Raw genomic sequence first — 20,221 nt, forward strand, 5'->3', positions numbered from 1 at the left:
TATGTAATTTCTCCATACCTTGCATTTCATCAAACCGCTTGTTGACGCGGTCGAGCTCCTCATCGGCTAATCGAAGCTTCCGATTGAGCTCGGAAACCTCTGCGGCCTGGATAGTAGCCGCCAACATGGATGCTTGTCTCACACATTAGGACGACATATTAATAATTTATCTTGGGATTCTTTGTCTGGGTTGTTCTAATCCGGACAGAGTCTTAGGGGCTACTGTCTATACATGGGCTCATCCGTTTATATGAAAAACATGTTAAAGGATTACATCGCATACCTCAAAGCCCGTCAGTAGGCTATTGAAGGCTTCGTTTAGTCCACTTTTTGCAGACTGAACCTTTTCTATAACTGCGCCCATCAAGGTGTGGTGCTCCTCCATGATGGAAGCGCATTGCGGCGCCTCCTCTAGATCAGCAGTAGCCTCCAGATTAACAGAGGCTGCTACTGGAGCTGTTGCTCCCCTCCTGTATTTAAGGGGGCTTCACATCCCTTTCCGGAGCCGTATTGGTCTCCGGAATGGTGTGCGGCGGGGGCCCGGACTGTTGGGGCTCCCCGTTGTTGGTGGTCATGGGGGTTGCCTCCCCTAGGTCTTCGGCGACCGAGGTGTTAACCTCAGGCGCTTTGTCGACGCCTTCGTCCTTCCCGCCTTGGCCAGGAGGAGTCCTTTGAGACGACACCTCGGTGTCCTGCATGGCAGTAGGCAAGGGGGCTAGCGATGGAGCATCACTCTCCGCCTCCTCAGGCGCCAGGGAGTTCCCCGATGAAGACGAGGCATTCGGAATATAGCGAGGGGGACTGAAAAACAAACAATAATATAACTTATAAGACAAAGGTAAGTAAGCTGAAGCTGAAGAGTGGAATCTCGGATACTTTTGAGTCGGCCAAGGGCTTTGCCCTGGAGACTCTCTTGGGGACGTGTTCGGACTCTAAGTCCGAACTAACCAAGGGGGTAATCTTTCCCCTCTTCGGCGCCGCCTCATCCAGGTTCTCGGAGGCCGTCCTCTTCTTCCTCCTCAACTTGCGAGGGGAGTCGCTCTCCACCTCATCCTCCTCCTCTTCGTCCTTGTCTCCTTCATGAGAGGAGATGATCTCTATCTCTCCGGTCACAGCATCCGAAGGGCCTCTACATCGGGGGCCGCCTTTGGGCTCTTTGCCCTTCTTCTCCAGTGCCTGGTAAGGCGCCAGGATCAACATCTCCGTCAGGTGGGGAGTGGCTGTGTCTTCGGGCAACGGAACCAGACTCTTGACCCACTCCGCCTTTGCTGTCCAGCCCTATAAGGAGGTGGGATGATAAGATTCATATTGATCAAGAATACGGACCGGACACATCTTTGAAAAGGTTAATACTTACCAGAGTGGCCGGATTCTCGACGTCGAGCCCGACGTCTTCAGTCTCCATGGGCCAGCTCTTTTGGGCCTTGAAGAGCAACTTCCATATTCCTTCATGCGTTGTGCCAAAGAAGCGCTTCCAGGTCATGGATCCTCCGGATTGAACTCCCACATGTGGGAGGCCCGACTTTGGCAGGGGAGGATGCCGCGGAAGAGCATGATCCGCACCACATTGGTGAGACCGACGTTCTTGTCCGGCATGTTGGTGATGCGCTTCTGCATCGTATGCACCTCCGACTGGGACCCTCATTTGAGTCCCTTAGCGGTCCACAAAGTGAGCCTCGTGGGGGGGGGTCTGGATCTGAATCTAGAATTGCCGCCCAGTTGGCGCGGTGTGGCTCGGTGATGTAGAACCACTCCTGCTGCCAGACCTTGACGGTCTCGATGAAGTCCCAATTGGGGCATGTGGCGTGGGGAAGCTTTCTTATCATGGACACGCCGTAGTCTGCATGCTTCCCATCGACCACCTTCGGCTTCACATTGAAGATCTTGAGCCATAGGCCGAAGTGTGGTGGGATGCGGAGTAGAGCCTCGCACATGTCGACGAATGCCAAGATGTGGAGGAAAGAACTTGGGGCTATATCATGGAAATCTAGCCTGTAGTAGAACATGAGTCCCTGGACGAAGGGATGGAGTGGAAATCCTAGCCCTTTAAGAAAATGGGGGAGGAAAATGACCCTTTCGCTGGGCTCCGGAGTGGGGATGATTTGACCCTTGTCGGGGAGTCTGTGTGCAATGTCTGCGGCCAGGTACCCCACGCTCCGGAGATTCTTCACCTCTTTCTCCGTCACAGAGGAGGCCTCCCACTTTCCCTTGGAACCGGATGCGGCCATGACTGGAGGAGGCGATGGCGGTGGGAAAGACGAAAGCTTTTTTTCGGGCGCTGGAGCTTAGGAGATTGGAAGCCAGAGGCTGGAGAAAGGCGTGGGAAGGAAAGGAGGAATCTGTTGCCCTCTTATAGGCGGTACAAATGCCAACCGTCCCTCCAATTAAGCCTTGAAACTTTCCTATTATCAATGTGAGTGTGCGCCGTAATCGGTTGGGTTACCCAAATCTCATTGATGAGCAATCCTGTAATAAGTGGGTGCGATCTCTGTTTCGATAGGACGGGCGAAGGGGGCTCGACCTCGAAACATGAAACGAGGAGTGTGAAAACGGTTCAAAACACTGAAGCGTCAATTCTGACGCTTCGCCGGAAAAAAGTTGTCAGTAAAGACACTATTCCTTTTCTTATATCCTGCCTTCGCGGCTAAGGGTTGTGTTAATTATGCAAAGCCGTATACAGTTCTTTTGTGAGGAAAGGTGGTTGTATATTATTCAAGGAGAGGAACCCGCCTCGCAATGCGGAAGACAACCTGCGCGCCGAACACGTCATCATTGAAGAGTGGTTCAGGGGCTACTGAGGGAATCCTGGACTAAGGGGTCCTCGGGTGTCTGGTCTATTCGATGTGGGCCGGACTGATGGGCTATCAAGATAAAAGGAAGAAGACCACCTCCCGTGTCCGGTTGGAACTCCCATGTGTGTGAACGGCAAGTTTGGGTGTCCGGATGTACTATTTCCTTTCTGTTGAACCGACTTTGTACAACCCTAGGCCCCTCCGGTATCTATATAAAACAGAGGGTTTAGATCGGAGGGAGGATCATACATTGATAGGCTAGCCAAGTTAGGGTTTAGCCATTACGATCTTGAGGTAGATCAACTCTTGTAACCCCTATACCCATCAAATATAATCAAGCAGGAGTAGGGTTTTACTTCCATTAAGAGGGCCCGAACTTGGGTGAACATTGTGTCCCTTTGATCATTGTTACCATCGATCCTCATATGTAGAGCTTGGGCCCCCCTACCCGAGATCTGCCGGTTTTGACACCGACATTCCTCTTCCTCCAAACGAAGGCGAGAAGGGATGCCACTGTGGCCAATTTTGAAGAGGGACAAGAAGTACATCCTATCCTGACGAAAGGTGGTATTCACCTGCAAAGCTTCTGGTCGTGACTCCATGGTGGGCTCGGCGATGACATCCGTCCTGCTGTCCTGGCGGTCTTGGTCTTGTTGCACGAGACTGGAAACCTTTGGGGTGATTCCACGGGACCCCGTGCCTGCGCTTGCCTCCTTAGCACCAAAGAGGAAACCTGCTGCTATGTGCCTGCTGGCGCCCGCCTGGCCTTGGTCATCATGGCTTGCATCAGCTCAACCTCATGAGGTGGGCTCCTGCATAGGAATCTCCACTCCTCGGGAGCCAGCCTGGGGAGGCCGCTCCCTGTGGACGTCTTGGTGTCGTCTGCCTCGTGAGGCTTGGCCCTTCGTGAGGGTCTTGTCATGAAGGTGCTGAATATGGGCCGTACCAGGCCGTCAATGGATCCACTCCATGGGCTGCAGGTAGGCAAGTCTAGGTACCCCAGTTCCCAGAATGCCGATAGTAGCCCCTGGGCCCAAGGCGCGCTCGGACTTGGCTTCGAGGTGAAGCCAAAGGGCAAGGGCGAAGCGTTGAGGGCCCCAATCGCCTGCGGACTGAGTCGACGCGTGTCGCTTGATGGGACGTGGGCGTCTGCACTTCCCCACGCTCCCTCGGCAACTTCCCGACTTGACAACTGCCTGGCAAACGCGGCCCGACCATAATTGCCCGTTGTGCTCGTCCTCTGCTCCTCCTCTTTCATGCGAGCTCGAGCCTCCTTTGTCAGATTCTGTGCTAGCTCCAATCTACTCCGCCGTCATGGCTCCAAGATCAAAGAAGGGGAAAGCTCGTGCGACCATGGAGCCCTCGCCGGGGTCGGAACCTGCGCTGGACCGGTCCATGATGGTCAACTAGGAGGGGCTGGACAAGGTTCGGCAAGCCCTTGCCGCCGATTCCAACATGTGGAAGGCGACGACGGTCTGGCTTGCCTCTCGGGCCTTGGTCGACATGGAAGCCACCGAAATTCCCCTGCATCTCCATGCCCTCTTTGCTGGCCAGGTCCCCCCTTTTTATGATTTCTTCAATGCCATACTCTCGCATTACCAGATCCACGCGCTGCATCTGGATCCACCACCCTCCTTTCCGCCTTTGCCTTCCTATGCGAGGCCTTCATGGGCATTGCTCCATCCGTGGCCTTGCTTCGTCATTTGTTCTTGCTCCACCTGGTCGACAACAGACAATGCTCGGGGTGCGTGTCATTCTAGGCGGCGGTGGCGGCGATAGCTGGCTCCGGCATCGACTTCACGCTCCATCCGGATGTGAGGGGATTCCAGAAGCAGTGCGTGTATGTGGACGCCATCGTGCGCAGCCCCCTGCTCCTCCTCCCACTTGTGCCGGCGGCTCGTCGACCGGAGGCTCACGCGTATCTTGTCCAGGCTGGCGAAGCTGAAGGAGGGAGGGGTGACGGTGTCGATGGTGGTGAGGGTGTTTGTCCGGCGGCGCATCGCTCCGCTCCAGTGCCATTTTCGCCCAATGTGGGCCTTCATCGGCCCCGATGACCCCATGAGGCTTCAGGTGCCCTTGTTTCCCTCCAAGATGTTGCACACATTGCTCCATCTCCTGACGGGTGACCCAGCACATGTTGCACTCCCTGCTGAGGGGTGCCCCTTGTACAACTGCTTGAACGAGGGGACCGTCATCAAGAAGATGTTGCGCTTCGACGAGTGGGGGCTGCTCCCCAAGGGCCATGAGGGGCCTTGTGAGAACCCCATCTTGGTGGCTCTCGTGCTTGTTGGTCCTATGGCGCGCGCTCTAGAGGTGGTCGCAGGGGGGAGCGCCGCCGAGCGCTCCTAAGGTGGCCGCTAGAGGGCAGGCGTCACCGAGTGCACCCGAGGCGATGGTCTACACCCCCTCAGGCAGCACTGGGGAGCCCCGCCCATGGATGCGACTGCCGCCCCCACCGGTGAGGGGCATTGCGCCAGCCTTCAATGTACCCCTTCCAAACCTCTGGGTATCCCGCAAGAGGAAGGGGCTCGGGAGCTGTTGTGGCGATGCCCCACAGGCCCCGAAATATAGGAAGTGGATAGTTGTGGATGAGTAAGTACCTTGCCCTCCTGGATTCTCGCATATCGTGTCCTCTTCTGACTTTTCCCCTTAGGATTCCTTCCATTGCGGTGGTGAGCCCACCTGGAGCGCGACCTCCAGAGGCCTACGGTTCGGCCGCGACCCCAGACCTTCCGAGCTGGACAACCGCGCGTGAGGTGATGCCGGTCCATGTGCCGAGGCCGCTGCAGGAGGGCCACGAGCCTGCTCTGCCGGCATCCTTCTTCCGGAGCAACTTTTGGGGTACGGAGGTCGTGCCGATGGCTCCTCTATTGGTTCTTGCTGGTGGTTGGGTGACACACACGATGGTTTCATCTTCGAGCGGCGGGACCGGACCACGCCGTGCCCCGTCCGAGGTTCGGGGAGCGGTCGGAGGAGCTCCGGCCACCGCCCCCCTGCCAGAGACGAGCGAGTCATCCTGCACCCCTTCGGCAGACCAGGGCGCGGAGGAAAAGCCTGACCGAGCATTGGAGCTCGCACGCAGGCGCATTGCCGTCTGTCACAACCTTCTCTAGGAAGCAACAAGCGCGCTAGGCCAGCTCAGGGCAGAGCTTGCCGATGTCAACACACGCCTTGAGGTGGAAGGCCTCTGCCTAGCGCTCGAATGGGATCAACTGAAAGTCGCCATCAACCTTGGGCACCTACAACATGAGTGCGCCTGTGCGGAGGCCGAGGAGTCCCTTGCAACTTCTCGGGAGGCTTGCCCCCATGCCCTGGAGGAGGCCAGGGCCATGGATCATCATCATGAGGTGGTCGAGGAGCATGAGAGGGAGCTCCGAGCCTCGAATGTCGCCCTTGAGCGGAAGTCCATGTGCGTAGAGCCGCCCTGGGGGTGCCACTAGGTGGTGCCCTACAGACGAGAAGGGAGTCCAGGCGCGCGAGGATGTGCTAGCGCTCGAGGCCATAGATCATAGCCTGGAGCGCGAGCAACAGGAGGTGATGGAACACCAAGTAGCCATGGACGAGGATGCCCTTGCCTCTCTGGAGGCAAGAATTCAGTGGGAGGTCGACTAAAAGGTGGCGGGGATCCGCAAGGCCCTTGTCAAAGAATACTGTCGAAAGCTGGGGCTCCAGGAGACTCGCTTCAAGCAGTAGCAAGTCGAGTTGTAGGGCAAGGCCGATGCTCTCAAGGTGGAGCTGGCCGCGGCAAAGCGGTGCGAGAAGGCCTCCGAAGAAGCCCGGGCCACTGCTGAGGCCGAGCTGTCCTCACTTCATCAGCAGGTTGCGGGTGTCACGTCCCTCATGGAGAAAGCTTCAGACGAGGCGGGCCACCGTCGAACATTGCAGCACGAGCGTTCCTTGATGCTCGAGTACCTCAGGGTCAGGGCCAACCAAGCCTTGGACACCATCTGCAACGAGATCATCGCCCGCTCATATGAAGCTGATGATGTCCGCTACCTCTACTTCTTCACCTAGGTCATGACATGCCTCGAAGGCAGGGTCACGAGGGCACGCCAGCTCGTCGAAGAGAAGAGCGAAGACCTTTTTGGGCGCGTGTTCTCGCGCGTATTCAGCTACCTTCTTAGACTCAATCCGAACTTCGACTTCAACATCGCGATAGCCCCCATGCCCGGGGTAACCTAGGGCGACCTGGCGAGCTGGGTGGACGACCATGTGGATGGCCTGATCAAGGAATTCACCCTTGCCGATGACGTGTATGCACTCGCGACTGAAGAGGGTGGAGCTGATGGTGATGACGATGACGGCGACGCCGGCGGTAGCGCATCCCGCTAGGCTTGTCTTTCCCTGCTTTCCTGCCAAGATTGCGGGTATGGCCCTGTGGGGCGTGAAAGCATTTTTTGGAGGGGCACCCCTATAATGTATGAACCAATGATATGTCCTCTAGATTAACTTCGAAACATGTTTTCGTGAGCCAGAGGGCTCCAGACTAGAGTAGGTTGTGTGGCTTATCTATGTGTTTCCAGCCTTGGATGGGTTCTTGTATCGCAGAGACGTGCTACTCCTGAAGCGAGCCCTTCGGGGCCCCTGACCCGTGGAAGCTCGGGAGGGGCTTCCGAGATCTTAAGGCCTCCTGGTGTGCCTTCGCTGGCAGCGAGCTTTGTGGGAGTGTGGGGGACGCCCGGTGCTGTGTGCCCCCGAGGCCCAAAGTCGGATGTCGGGCATGGTGTGTGCCCGTTGGCTCGCTTGAGAGCGCCACGCGAGAAGCCAAACGCCAAAGCTTTGGCAAGGTTTGCACACAGGCGGGCCTGCAACAGTTATGTCCTTAGCCTCGAGGGGGCCTTGATGCTGCTTAGGCTAGCTCAAACGCGCACGCCACACCCAGCCCCCGTTCACGGGGTGCTTGGGGGGGAGCAGCATGCAGGAGCCATGCCTCCCAAACACAAATATAAGAACAATAGAACACCGTGAATCGAAATCCCCCCTTTCTTTTAATAAGAGCACAAAACTCCAAATTTCATTCCAAAGGCGGCAAATCGGATTACAAAAGAGAGCAAAAAGGCGGCCGCGTCTGGCGTCAAGTCTAGTCTTCTCACCAGCGTGGAGCTTAGTGCTTCCAGTAGGCATGGGCATAATCATTGGGGGACAGTGTCGACTGCCAGCGCGGAGCATGGTGCTTCCACTTGGATGTGGGTGGGAGGCCCCATGAGGTCGAAGGGCGGCGCTTAGGAGACTCCGGGGCATGTACAACCCCACTCATTATTATGTGAGAGTGTCACGGGGCCCCGTGCATGCACCGACCACCGTTGGGGCATCCGGAAATCAGGACAGGACCAAGGGGTGAGGGGCTACGCGGGTAGTAGTCAGGCAGTTGTAGGCTCTCGACCGAGGGGAATGGCTCGCTGTTGCCTTCCACCATGGAGGACCCACTTTTGGACGGCACGCACCAACGCCGCAGCGGTGCCCTGTGCCGCGTAGTGCGTGGGAAGCTCTGGCACCGGGCTCCCCCCGCATGACCTCCTAGCGCGCCCTGCCTGCCTGAGGCGGGGCCGACGTCCGGAGGTGTGTGGTCGTGGCGCGATTCACCTGTGACCCAAGGTTAGTGTGATGTGTTCCAAAGATATTGGTTGTAATCAATGGCTGTTGCGGTTGAATGCACTGGCAGGGCATTTAGTTAGCTTGTAAGGGGTCCCTGCTCCATGTGGCCTTGGCGATCTCGATGTCCAGGCCGGCGGGGGGAACACATACGTGCTTCTCCCTTGCTCATACGGTGACCCCCCCAACGACGACACAAAGGTATCAGGGACCATCATCCTGAGATCAGCCCCCAGTCCTCCCGCTTTGTTGTCCACAACCTCTGATGTCCTACCTCGCCAGCCTGGGAGCGGCCCTCGCGGTTGCCGCATGATACATCTCCAACTATCTATAATTTTTTAACGTTCCATGCTATTATATTATCTATCTTGGATGATTTGTATGCATTTATATGCTATTTTATATGATTTTTGGGACTAACCTATTAACCTAGCGCCTAGTGCCAGTTTCTGTTTTTTCCTTGTTTTTGAGTTTCGCAGAAAAGGAATATCAAACGGAGTCTAATTGACTTGAAAATTTACGGAGATTATTTTTGGAAAATATAAAAAATACTAGACCGAAAAGATAACGGAGAAGAGTCTCGAGGCCACCACAAGGGTGGAGGGCGCCCCCCAGGGCACACCCCCCAACCTTGTCTCTGCCTCATGGGCCCCCTGACTTGTTCCCGATGCCAACACCTCTTATATATCCCCAAACCTCTAGAACAGAACCTAGATCGGGAGTTCCGTCGCCACAAGCCTCTGTAGCCACGAAAAACCAATCAGGAGCCCGTTCTGGCACCTTGCCGGAGGGGGAAACCATCACCGGTGGCCATCTTCATCATCCCGGCGGTCTCCATGATGAGGAGGGAGTAGTTCACCCTCGGGGCTGAGGGTATGTACAAGTAGCTATCTATTTGATCCGTCTCTCTCGTGTTCTTGATTCGGCATGATCTTGATGTACCGCGAGCTTTGCTATTATAGTTGGATCTTATGATGTTTCTCTTCCTCTACCTTCTTGTAATGGATTGAGTTTTCCCTTTGAAGTTATCTTATCAGATTGAGTCTTTAAGTACTTGAGAACATTTGATGTATGTCTTGCATGTGCTTATCTGTGGTGACAATGGGATATTCACATGAGCTACTTGATGTATGTTTTGGTGATCAACTTGCGGGTTCTGTGACCTTGTGAACTCATGCATAGGGGTTGACACATGTTTTCGTATTGACTCTGTGGTACAAACTTTGGGGCACTATTTGAAGTTCTTTATGTTGGTTTGAATTGATGAATCTGAGATTGTGTGATGCATATCGTATAATCAAACCCGCGTATACTTGTGGTGACATTGGAGTATCTAGGTGACATTAGGGTTTTGGTTGATGTGTATCTTAAGGTGTTATTTTAGTACGAACTCTAGGGCTGTTTGTGAAATTTATAGGAATAGCCCAATAGATCGATCATAAAGAATAACTGTGAGGTGTATTCGTACCCTACACTAATCTCTTCGTTTATTCTTTGCTATTAGTGACTTTGGAGTGACTCTTTGTTGCATGTTGAGGGATTGTTATATGATCTAATTATGTTATCATTGTTGAGAGAACTTGCATTAGTGAAAGTATGAACCCTAGGCCTTGTTTCTAAGCATTGCAATACCATTTTGCTCACTTTTGTTACTAGTTACCTTGCTATTATTATATTTTTAGATTACAAAAACCTATATCTACTATCCATATTGCACTTGTCTCACCATCTCTTCACCGAACAAGTGCACCTATACAATTTACCATTGTATTGGGTGTGTTGGGGACACAAGACTCTTTGTTATTTCGTTGCAGGGTTGTTGGAGAGAGACCATCTTCATCCTATGCCTCCCACGAATTGATAAACCTTAGGTCATCCACTTGAGGGAAAATTGCTACTGTCCTACAGAACTTTGCAATTGGGGGCCCAACATGAGTCTACAAGAAGAAGGTCGCATAGTAAACATCAAGCTCTTTTCTGGCGCCGTTGCCGGGGAGGCTAGGTAAGTAGCACTCACATCCCGTCAATGAAGCTCTTTTCTGGCGCTGTTGCCGGGGAGGTTAGTGCTTGAAGGTACATCTTTAGATCTTGCAATCGAATCTTTTAGTTTCTTGTTTTATCACTAGTTTATTCTATAAAAGAAAACTACAAAAAAATGGAATTTAGGTTGCCTCATTTTCTTCACCTTTTTAATGTCTTTCGTGAAAATAAGGATTCCGATAATTGTGCTCAATTGCTAGAGGAGTAATGCAATAAAATGTTTGGCACTAAATCTTTGAATGATGAGCATGATTGCAACGTTGTTAGTATGAATTCTTTGAATATCCATGAGGCTAATGATATGCAAAGCCACAATCTTGGGGATGCTATGTTTGATGAAGACGATATTCCCCCCCCCCCCCAAGTTCTGATGAGAAAATTTATTATGATGATAGCTTTCCTCCTATTTATGATGATTATATTGATGAAAGTGGGTCTAGAAGAGTGTCAACTCTAGGTAATGATCCCACTATTTTGGAGGGTGTTGAATCTTATAATATTTATGAAAGTGGATTGGCAGAGGTCATCACTTTATTTAGTGATGAATCCACTATTTCGGAAGAGGTTCCAATTGATTATGAGAACAAACTTGCTACCTATGGTGATTATTGTAATGACATGTATGATATAGAGAATAATGAAAACCATGAAAATTTTCATCATGATTTTAATTTTCAATTGGATTATGCCTCACATGATAGTTATTTTGTTGAGTTTGCTCCCACTATTCTGAATGAGAAGAATTTTGCTTATGTGGAGAGTAGTAAAATTTCTATGCTTGTGGATCATGAAAGGAATGCTTTATGTGATGGTTATATTGTTGAATTCATTCATGGTGCTACTATAAATTATTATGAGGGAGGAACATATGCTTCTACATATTGCAATAATATCAAGTTTCCTCTCTATGTGTTGAAAATCTTGAAGTTATGCTTGTTTTGCCTTCCTAGCTAGTTGATTCTTGTTCCCATAAATTATTTTTTCACAAAATCCCTATGCATAGGAAGTGGGTTAGACTTAAATGTGCTAGTCATATTCTTCATGATGCTCCCATTATGTTTCAATTCTTATCTTTTATGTGAGCATCATTGAAATTATCATGCCTAGCTAGAAAGGCATTAAAGAAAAGCGCTTGTTGGGAGACAACCCAACATTTATACCTAATGTTTTTGTGTGTTCACATGATTATGCTACTATAGTAACCATGTTTTATAGCTTTTATTTCAATAAAGTGCCAAGTAAGACCTTTGGGATGATCTATGGTGATAGTTGATTTGATCTTGCTGAAAAACAGAAACTTGTGCGCTCAGGAAAACGATTCTATTGTTTAACAGAAGCATGATAAAATACTGATTCTTTTTGCGTAAGATTAATATACAAATTTCTCAGGTTGTCCTAAGTTTTCCGAATTTTTGGAGTAGAAGAAGTATGGTTGTTTTTCAGATCATTACAGACTGTTCTGTTTTTGATAGATTCTGTTTTTTTACGCATAGTTTGCTTGTTTTAGTGTTTCCGTAACTTACATTAAGTAATATAAATGGTGTAAATGATAGAGTACAGTAGGAATTATGTGGAAACAATTATGAATCTTGTCTTGGCATTACCAAAGTTAATGATGTGTCTTTATCATACTAACATATCACACGAAGTTCCATTAAGTTTTGTGTTGTGAAGTTTTCAAGTTTTGGGTACAGTTTTGATGGACTATGGAATAAGGAGTGGCAAGAGCCTAAGCTTGGGGATGCCTAAGACACCCAAAGGTAATATTCAAGGACAACCAAGCATCTAAGCTTGGGGATGCCCCGGATGGCATCCCCTCTTTAGTCTTTGTTCATTGGTAAATTTACTTGAGGCTATATTTTTATTCATCACATGATATGAGTTTTGCTTGGAGCGTCATTTTCTTTTATTAGGATGTGCTTTCTGTTATTTAGAGCAATGTTTTGCATCTAAGTATAGCCTTTACCACACTTATTTTGCAAGTCCATATGTTGCTGTTTTAAAAACAGAAAGTTTGCTGTTATGTTTTGAATATTGGTGAATAGTCAAAACATGATAAAATCTTGAAAATTTTACACTTTTACACCGAGTAACAACAAATTATCTACAGTGTGGTAATTTTTCAGAATTTTTGGAGTTAGGGAAGTATGATTCCTCTTGCATTCTTTACAGACTGTTCTGTTTAGACAGATTGCTGTTATGTCTGCATTGTTTGAATATGTTTGCTTGTTTAATGATTCTATTTGAGGATAGGAGTATTAAATATGCAGAGGCATTTAGTATGCAATATCAGATAATAATTTTAGTGATTTTCTATAGTAGAGAATGATAAGGTTTTGCATGGATTTATACTAACCTATCTCACAAGTGCTTGTTGAGTATTTTGTGGATAAGTTTCTGAGATTTAGGGAAACTGTGATATGAAAGGAATTAAGGAGACACAAAAGCTCAAGCTTGGGGATTCCCAAGGCATCCCTAGTTCATATTCCAAGAAGTATCAATCACCTAAGCTTGGGGATGCCCCGGTAGGCATCCCGCCTTTCTTCTTCAACAATTATCGGTCAGTTTTGGTTGAGCCTAAGTTTTTGCTTCTTCACATGATATGTGATATACTTGCAATGTCATTTTATTTTGTTTTGCTTGCTGTTTGAATAAAGTACTTAAGGTCTGAAATTTTATTTATGAGAAGGAGTCTTCACATAGTTACATAATTATTCGACTACTCATTGATCTTCACTTATATCTTTTGGAGTAGTTTGTCATTTGCTCTAGTACTTCATTTATATCTTTTTAGAGCACGGCGGTAGTTTTATTTTAAAGAAATCGATGAACTCTCATGCTTCACTTATATTATTTTGAGAGTCTTAAACAACATGGTAATTTTCTTTGGTTATGAATTTAGTCCTAATATGATAGGCATCCAAGAGGGATATAATAAAAACTATCATATAAAGTGCACTGAATACTATGAGAAGTTTGATTCCTTATGATTGTTTTGAGATATGAGGATGGTGATATTAGAGTCATGCTAGTGAGTAATTGTGGATTCTAGAAATACTTGTGTTAAACTTTGTGATTCCCGTAGCATGCACGTATTGTGAACCGTTATGTGATGAAGTGGGAGCTTGGTTTATTTATTGATTGTCTTCCTTATGAGTGGTGGTCGGGGACGAGCGATGGTATTTTCCTACCAATCTACCCCCTTAGGAGCATGCGCATAGTACTTCGTTTCGATAACTAATAGATTTTTGCAATAAGTATGTGAGTTCTTTATGACTAATGTTGAGTCCAAGGATTATACGCACTCTCACCCTTCCACCATTGCTAGCCTCTCTAGTACCACGCAACTTTCACCGGTACCATACACCCACCATATACCTTCCTCAAAACAGCACCTACCTATTATGGCATTTCCATAGCCATTCAGAGATATATTGCCATGCAACTTTCCACCGTTCCGTTTATTATGACACGTTCTATCGTTGTCATATTGCTTTGCATGATCATGTAGTTGACATCATATTTGTGGCAAAGCCACCGTTCATAATTTTCATACTTGTCACTCTAGTCATTGCACATCCCGGTACACTGCTGGAGGCATTCATATAGAGTCATATCTTGTTCCAAGTATTGAATTGTAAGTAAATAAAAGTGTGATGATCTTCATTATTAGAGCATTGTCCCATGTGAGGAAAGGATGATGGAGACTATGATTCCCCCACAAGTCGGGATGAGACTCTGGACGAAAACCAGAGGCCAAAAAATGAGAGAAGCCCCAAAAAACCAAAAAAAGAGAGAGAAAAAGCGAAGGGGCAATGCTACTATCCTTTTACCACACTTGTGCTACAAAGTAGCACCATGATCTTCATGATAGAGAGTCTCCTATGTTATCACTTTCATATACTAGTGGGAATTTTTCAGTATAGAACTTGGCTTGTATATTCCAATGACGGGCTTCCTCAAATTGCCCTAGGTCTTCGTGAGCAAGCGAGTTGGATGCACACCCACTTAGTTTCTTTTTGAGCTTTCATAAACTTATAGCTCTAGTGCATCCATTGCATGACAATCCCTACTCACTCACATTGATATCTATTGATGGGCATCTCTATAGCCCATTGATACGCCTAGTTGATGTGAGACTATCTCCTTCTTTTTGTCTTCTCCACAACCACCATATTCTATTCCACCTATAATGCTATGTCCATGGCTCACGCTCATGTATTGCGTGAAAGTTGAAAAAGTTTGAGAACATAAAAGTATGAAACAATTGCTTGGCTTGTCATCGGGGTTGTGCATGATTTGAATATTTTGTGTGATGAAGATGGAGCATAGCCAGACTATATGATCTTGTAGGGATAACTTTCTTTGGCCATGTTATTTTGAGAAGACATAATTGCTTTATTAGTATGCTTGAAGTATTATTGTTTTTATGTCAATATTAAACTTTTTTTTGAATCTTATGGATCTGAATGTTCTTGCCACAATAGAGAAATTACATGGATAAATATGTTAGGTAGCATTCCGCATCAAAAATTCTTTTTTATCATTTACCTACTCGAGGACGAGCAGGAATTAAGCTTGGGGATGCTTGATACGTCTCCATCGTATCTATAATTTTTTTATTGTTCCATGCTATTATATTATCTATCTTGGATGTTTAATATGCATTTATATGCTAATTTATATGATTTCTGGGACTAACCTACTAACCTAGAACCGAGTGCCAATTTTTGTTTTTTCCTTGTTTTTGAGTTTCATAGAAAAGGAATATCAAACAGAGTCTAATTGAACTGAAAATTTATGGAGATTATTTTTGGAAAGTATAAAAAATACTGGAATGAAAAGATACCAGAGAAGAGTCCCGAGGCCACCACAAGGGTAGAGCCCCCCCTAGGGCGCACCCCCTACCTTGTCGCTGCCTCGTGGGTCCCCCTAACTTTTTCCCGATGCCAACACCTCTTATATATCCCCAAACCTCTAGAACAGAACCTAGATCCGGAGTTCCGCAGTCGCAAGCCTCTGTAGCCACAAAAACCAATCGGGAGCCTGTTCCGGCACATTGCCGGAGGGGGAAACCATCACCGGTGGCCATCTTCATCATCCTGGCGGACTCCATGATGAGGAGAGAGTAGTTCACCCTCGGGGCTGAGGGTATGTACCAATAGCTAGATCTCTCTCTCTCTCTCTCTCTTGTGTTCTTGATTTGGCACGATCTTGATGTACCACGAGATTTGCTATTATAGTTGGATCTTATGATGTTTCTCCCCCTCTACCTTCTTGTAATGGATTGAGTTTTCCCTTTGAAGTTATCTTATCGGATTGAGTCTTTAAGGTTTTGAGAACACTTGATGTATGTCTTGTATGTGCTTACCTGTGGTGACAATGGGATATTCATGTGATATACTTGATGTATGTTTTGGTGATCAACTTGCGGGTTTTGTGACCTTGTGAACTTATGCATACAGGTTGGCACACGTTTTCGTCTTGACTCTCCAGTAGAAACTTTGGTGCATTCTTTGAAGTTCTTTGTGTTGGTTTGAATAGATGAATCTGAGATTGTGTGATGCATATCGTATAATCAAATCTGCAGATACTTGTGGTGACATTGGAGTATCTAGGTGACATTAGGGTTTTGGTTGGTGTGTGTCTTAAGGTGTTATTTTAGTACGTACTCTAGGGCTATTTGTGACATTTATAGGAATAGCCCAATAGATCGATCAGAAAGATTAACTTTGAGGTGGTTTCATACCCTACAATAATCTCTTCATTTATTCTCCGCTATTAGTGACTTTGGAGTGACTCTATGTTGCAGTTGAGGGATTGTTATATGATCTAATTATGTTATCATTGCTGAGAGAACTTGCACTAGTGAAAGTATGAACCCTCGGCCTTGTTTCTAAGCATTGCAATACCATTTTGCTCATTTTTGTTACTAGTTACCTTGCCATTTTTATATTTTCAGATTTCAAAAACCTATATCTACTATCCATATTGCACTTGTATCACCATCTCTTCGCTGAACCAGTGCACCTATACAATTTACCATTGTATTGGGTGTGTTGGGGACACAAGAGACTCTTTGTTATTTGGTTGCAGGGTTGTTTGAGAGAGACCATATTCATCCTACACCTCCCACGGATTGAAAAACCTTAGGTCATCCACTTGAGGGAAAATGCCTACTGTCCTAAAAACTCTGCGCTTGTAGGCCCAACACGAGTCTACAAGAAGAAGGTTCCGTAGTAGACATCACTGCGGTGGAGGCCGCCTACCCTGGCTACTCACTACTAGGGAAAACCCTACTAGTAGCGCGGGTTTTGAGGCTATCAGCAGCGTGGGCGGCCGCGCTACTACTACGACGCTACAGCTAACTGTTAGTAGTAGCGCGGTCCGTACCCGTGCTACTACTATTGACTATATCAGCAGCGGTTTTCTGGAACGCGCTACTATTAGTTAGCTGTAGCGGTTTCCTAGCCCCTCGCTACTGCTATATCTTTCATCATTTTCCTGTTTCGGTTTCAATAAACTGCAATTTCCAGATACTAGGTACTACTAGATATCAATTTCATAAAGCATTATAGGTACTAGGTAGTACTCCCTCCGTTCCAAATTACTCGTCGTGGATTTAGTTCAAACCACGACGAGTAATTTAGAACGAAGGGAGTACTAGATAACAATTTCATGTATAGTCAACATGCATCCTCAAGTAGTACAAGGTCATATCGACGACGATCATCATATGTAGTTCTAGATGATATCGACGACAATCATCATATCTAGTTCTAGATGATATCGACACGAACCATCACACACACACACACACACACACTTTTTCTCTACTTTATCGTGTGTTGTCCATGTCTCTTTCTCTCTCTCTCTCTCTCACACACACACACACACACTTTTTCACTCACTCTTTCTATCTCACACACACACTCTCTCTAGTTAGGTACTCTCTCACGTCCATAACATATGGATGTTTTGAAAAGTCAAACCTCAGAAAAGTTTGACTAGGTATATGTGGAGAAAAAAATCACATATGGAATGATCAATAGATTCATCACAACATGTACTTAGTTAATATTATCATTTATCTTTTGTATTGTAGATATAAGTAATTTCTTTATAAACTTGGTTAAAGTTTCAAAAGTTTGACTTAAAAAAAGTATAGGCACTACATTATCGAACGGAGGGACTAGCTCTTTATCTGTTTGTACTATCTCTCTCTTTTTTGGCATGGTTCTCTGTATTCTCACTTGATCTCACTTTACAAAGGGATTATACGGTCACTGTGTCAGAGTATAGTTCCGTATATTGTTTAGTTGACTGGTCAACCAGTCCACATGCTGCCGTGTCAGCTCGTGTCCTCTATCTTGGTGTGCTGACCCATGTGGCAGTGGGTGAAAATAAATAAACTAGAGACCCACCTGACACGTGATAAAGTAAACAAAGTTTAAACCACTCGCTGTAGCACCCCGCACACTTGTAAATTAAGGGAACACCGCGTGAAGGATGCACTCGCGCACACCACACCACTGCATGGCGACATGCATACAAGGACGCACTCATGCGGACCCAACACACAATACACACCAACACACATGTACACCAACGTCACCACCGATTGGGATGGACGGTGAGGCAGCCAACAAGCACAGGTGACTCGAGCCAAAACTGCACTCGACAAGTCTGGACTTCATCAGCAGCCTCCCCGATGACATGCTGCTTGTCATCATCGCCATCCTCCCAACCAAATCCGTTGTGTGGACCACCCTGCTCTCCCGGCGGTGGCGCTCCCTCTGGTGCCGCGTCCCCCTCAACCTCACCGTTGACAGCTGTCTCTTCGACGGGGATTGCAAACACATGGTCTCCAAGATCCTTGCATCGCACCCTGGGCCAGCCAAACGCCTTGACATCCGCTTGTTCAGTACCAACTGCAAGGTCCAAGACAAGTTTGGCGAGTGGTTCTTTTCCCCCGCCCTAGATCATCTCGAGGAGCTCAGCTTTGAAGTTGGACAATGTCACTGTCTACCACCGTCTGTGCTGTGCCTCACGCTAACGCCGCGATGTGCCAGCTTCAGCTCCTGCTATTTTCCCAGATTAATGCTGCGCCCTCCCTTCTTCTCCCTCAACTCAAGCAGCTCATCCTCTTTGACATTGGCATCTCGAAGAAGGCTATGGAGCACCTACTCCGCAGCTGTACTACGCTCGAGTACCTTTGTCTTTGGCAGATCCACGGGTTCATTAGCCTCCACATCGCCTCGACGAATCTTCTATGTATTTATGTGTCTTGCTGGCTCGCAACAAGACATCAATTGGTAAGAGATCACTTGAGCTATTCCACATTATGGTCATTCAGAATGCGCCTTTCCTTGAGAGATTGCTTGTATTTGATCTAGAAGGTCCAACAAAGTTCTAGGTCATTGACGCACCAAAATTGACAGTGTTGGTGTACTCGTCTGCCAAATTCTCCGAACTCATTATTGGATCCATAATCGTTTAGTTAAAACACTCATCTTCTACTCCGTGTTCTTGAAATTCACATTTTTAAATTTATTCTTGATGTATTTATGACTGTCATCCAGAAAATGATGCCCACAAGCTTGATCCAATTTGTGCGCACAATGAAGTTCTTGGCAATAAAATCTATCGTCCCCAATTTGGATCAAGTTGTTGGATTCCTTAGATGCTTTCGGTGCATGGAGAAGCTACTCATCGAGGTCAAACTTCTTTCCAATTAGTAAACGATAATCACAACGTAGCTCAATTTTTTTGTAATTTTCCCAAATTACGATGACAAGTGTAGTGTTCAAAACTGCATCTAAGCACTGCACCGAAAGAAATGTTTTTAGTATTTTTTCTCATGTGATCACCTACATCATTTTTGTGTGTACTAGTAGCCTAGGCTAGTCATAGTGGCAAGTAACTTAGCCTAGTAACTCTATGGTTAGCCTAAGGGCAAGTACTACCTCGTCCTGGTTTACTCTTCATATTTTGCAGTATCAAAATTTGACCATAGATTTAAGTGACAAATGTTTATGCATGTCACTAAAAATTATATCGTTGGATTTGTGTTTGAACATAATTTCAAATGGTACAAATTTTGGTGACATGCATTGGCATTTTCTTAGGTAACTCTATGGTCAAAATTTTACACTAAATACGAGGTAGTACAAAAGTGGGCTATAACGGCCCTTCACTATGTAGGCCAAAACACGTGCCAAATTCACTTCTGATGCATTTGGCATCGATGCCCTCCATTGCTCACCTGGTGCCCCAATCTGGATCACCTACTTTGCTCCGGTGCCAAATTAAGTCACGCAATGAAAACACACTTGCGTGGGAGAGGGAGAGGACCGAGGCAATAAAAACACTTGTTTGGGAGAGGGAGAGGCTGGTGTAGTTGGTTTGATTGATTTGTCTATACATGTGGGTCTGTGTGCACAGTGGTGCCAACTCTCTCACATTGCTAGAGCGGTGCCAAAATCTCTTGATTTGATATCGATGCGTATTATGTGGCATACTTTTGAGAAATATCATCGGCCACATAGTGGAAGGCAACAAATGCCGAAGCTCTTCACGTGCTCCTAGGCAACTGAGAGTAAAGAGAAAGAGAGAGAGAGTGCAAAATTATCACTAGCCTTAGAGCCAACCCTATAGCAAAATCTATCGTATGAGAACTATATTGGTACCTCTTGATGACACGACAATCTTATAAGCCAGCTGCTCTAATATGTTCTTTTCTTTTGCAGATAAAAAATACCCGAAAGTGAAAAATGTGTTGCACTATAACAATCTCA

Source organism: Triticum aestivum, chromosome 5B, assembly GCF_018294505.1.
Source record: "Triticum aestivum cultivar Chinese Spring chromosome 5B, IWGSC CS RefSeq v2.1, whole genome shotgun sequence".
In the NCBI taxonomy this organism is placed as follows: domain Eukaryota; kingdom Viridiplantae; phylum Streptophyta; class Magnoliopsida; order Poales; family Poaceae; genus Triticum; species Triticum aestivum.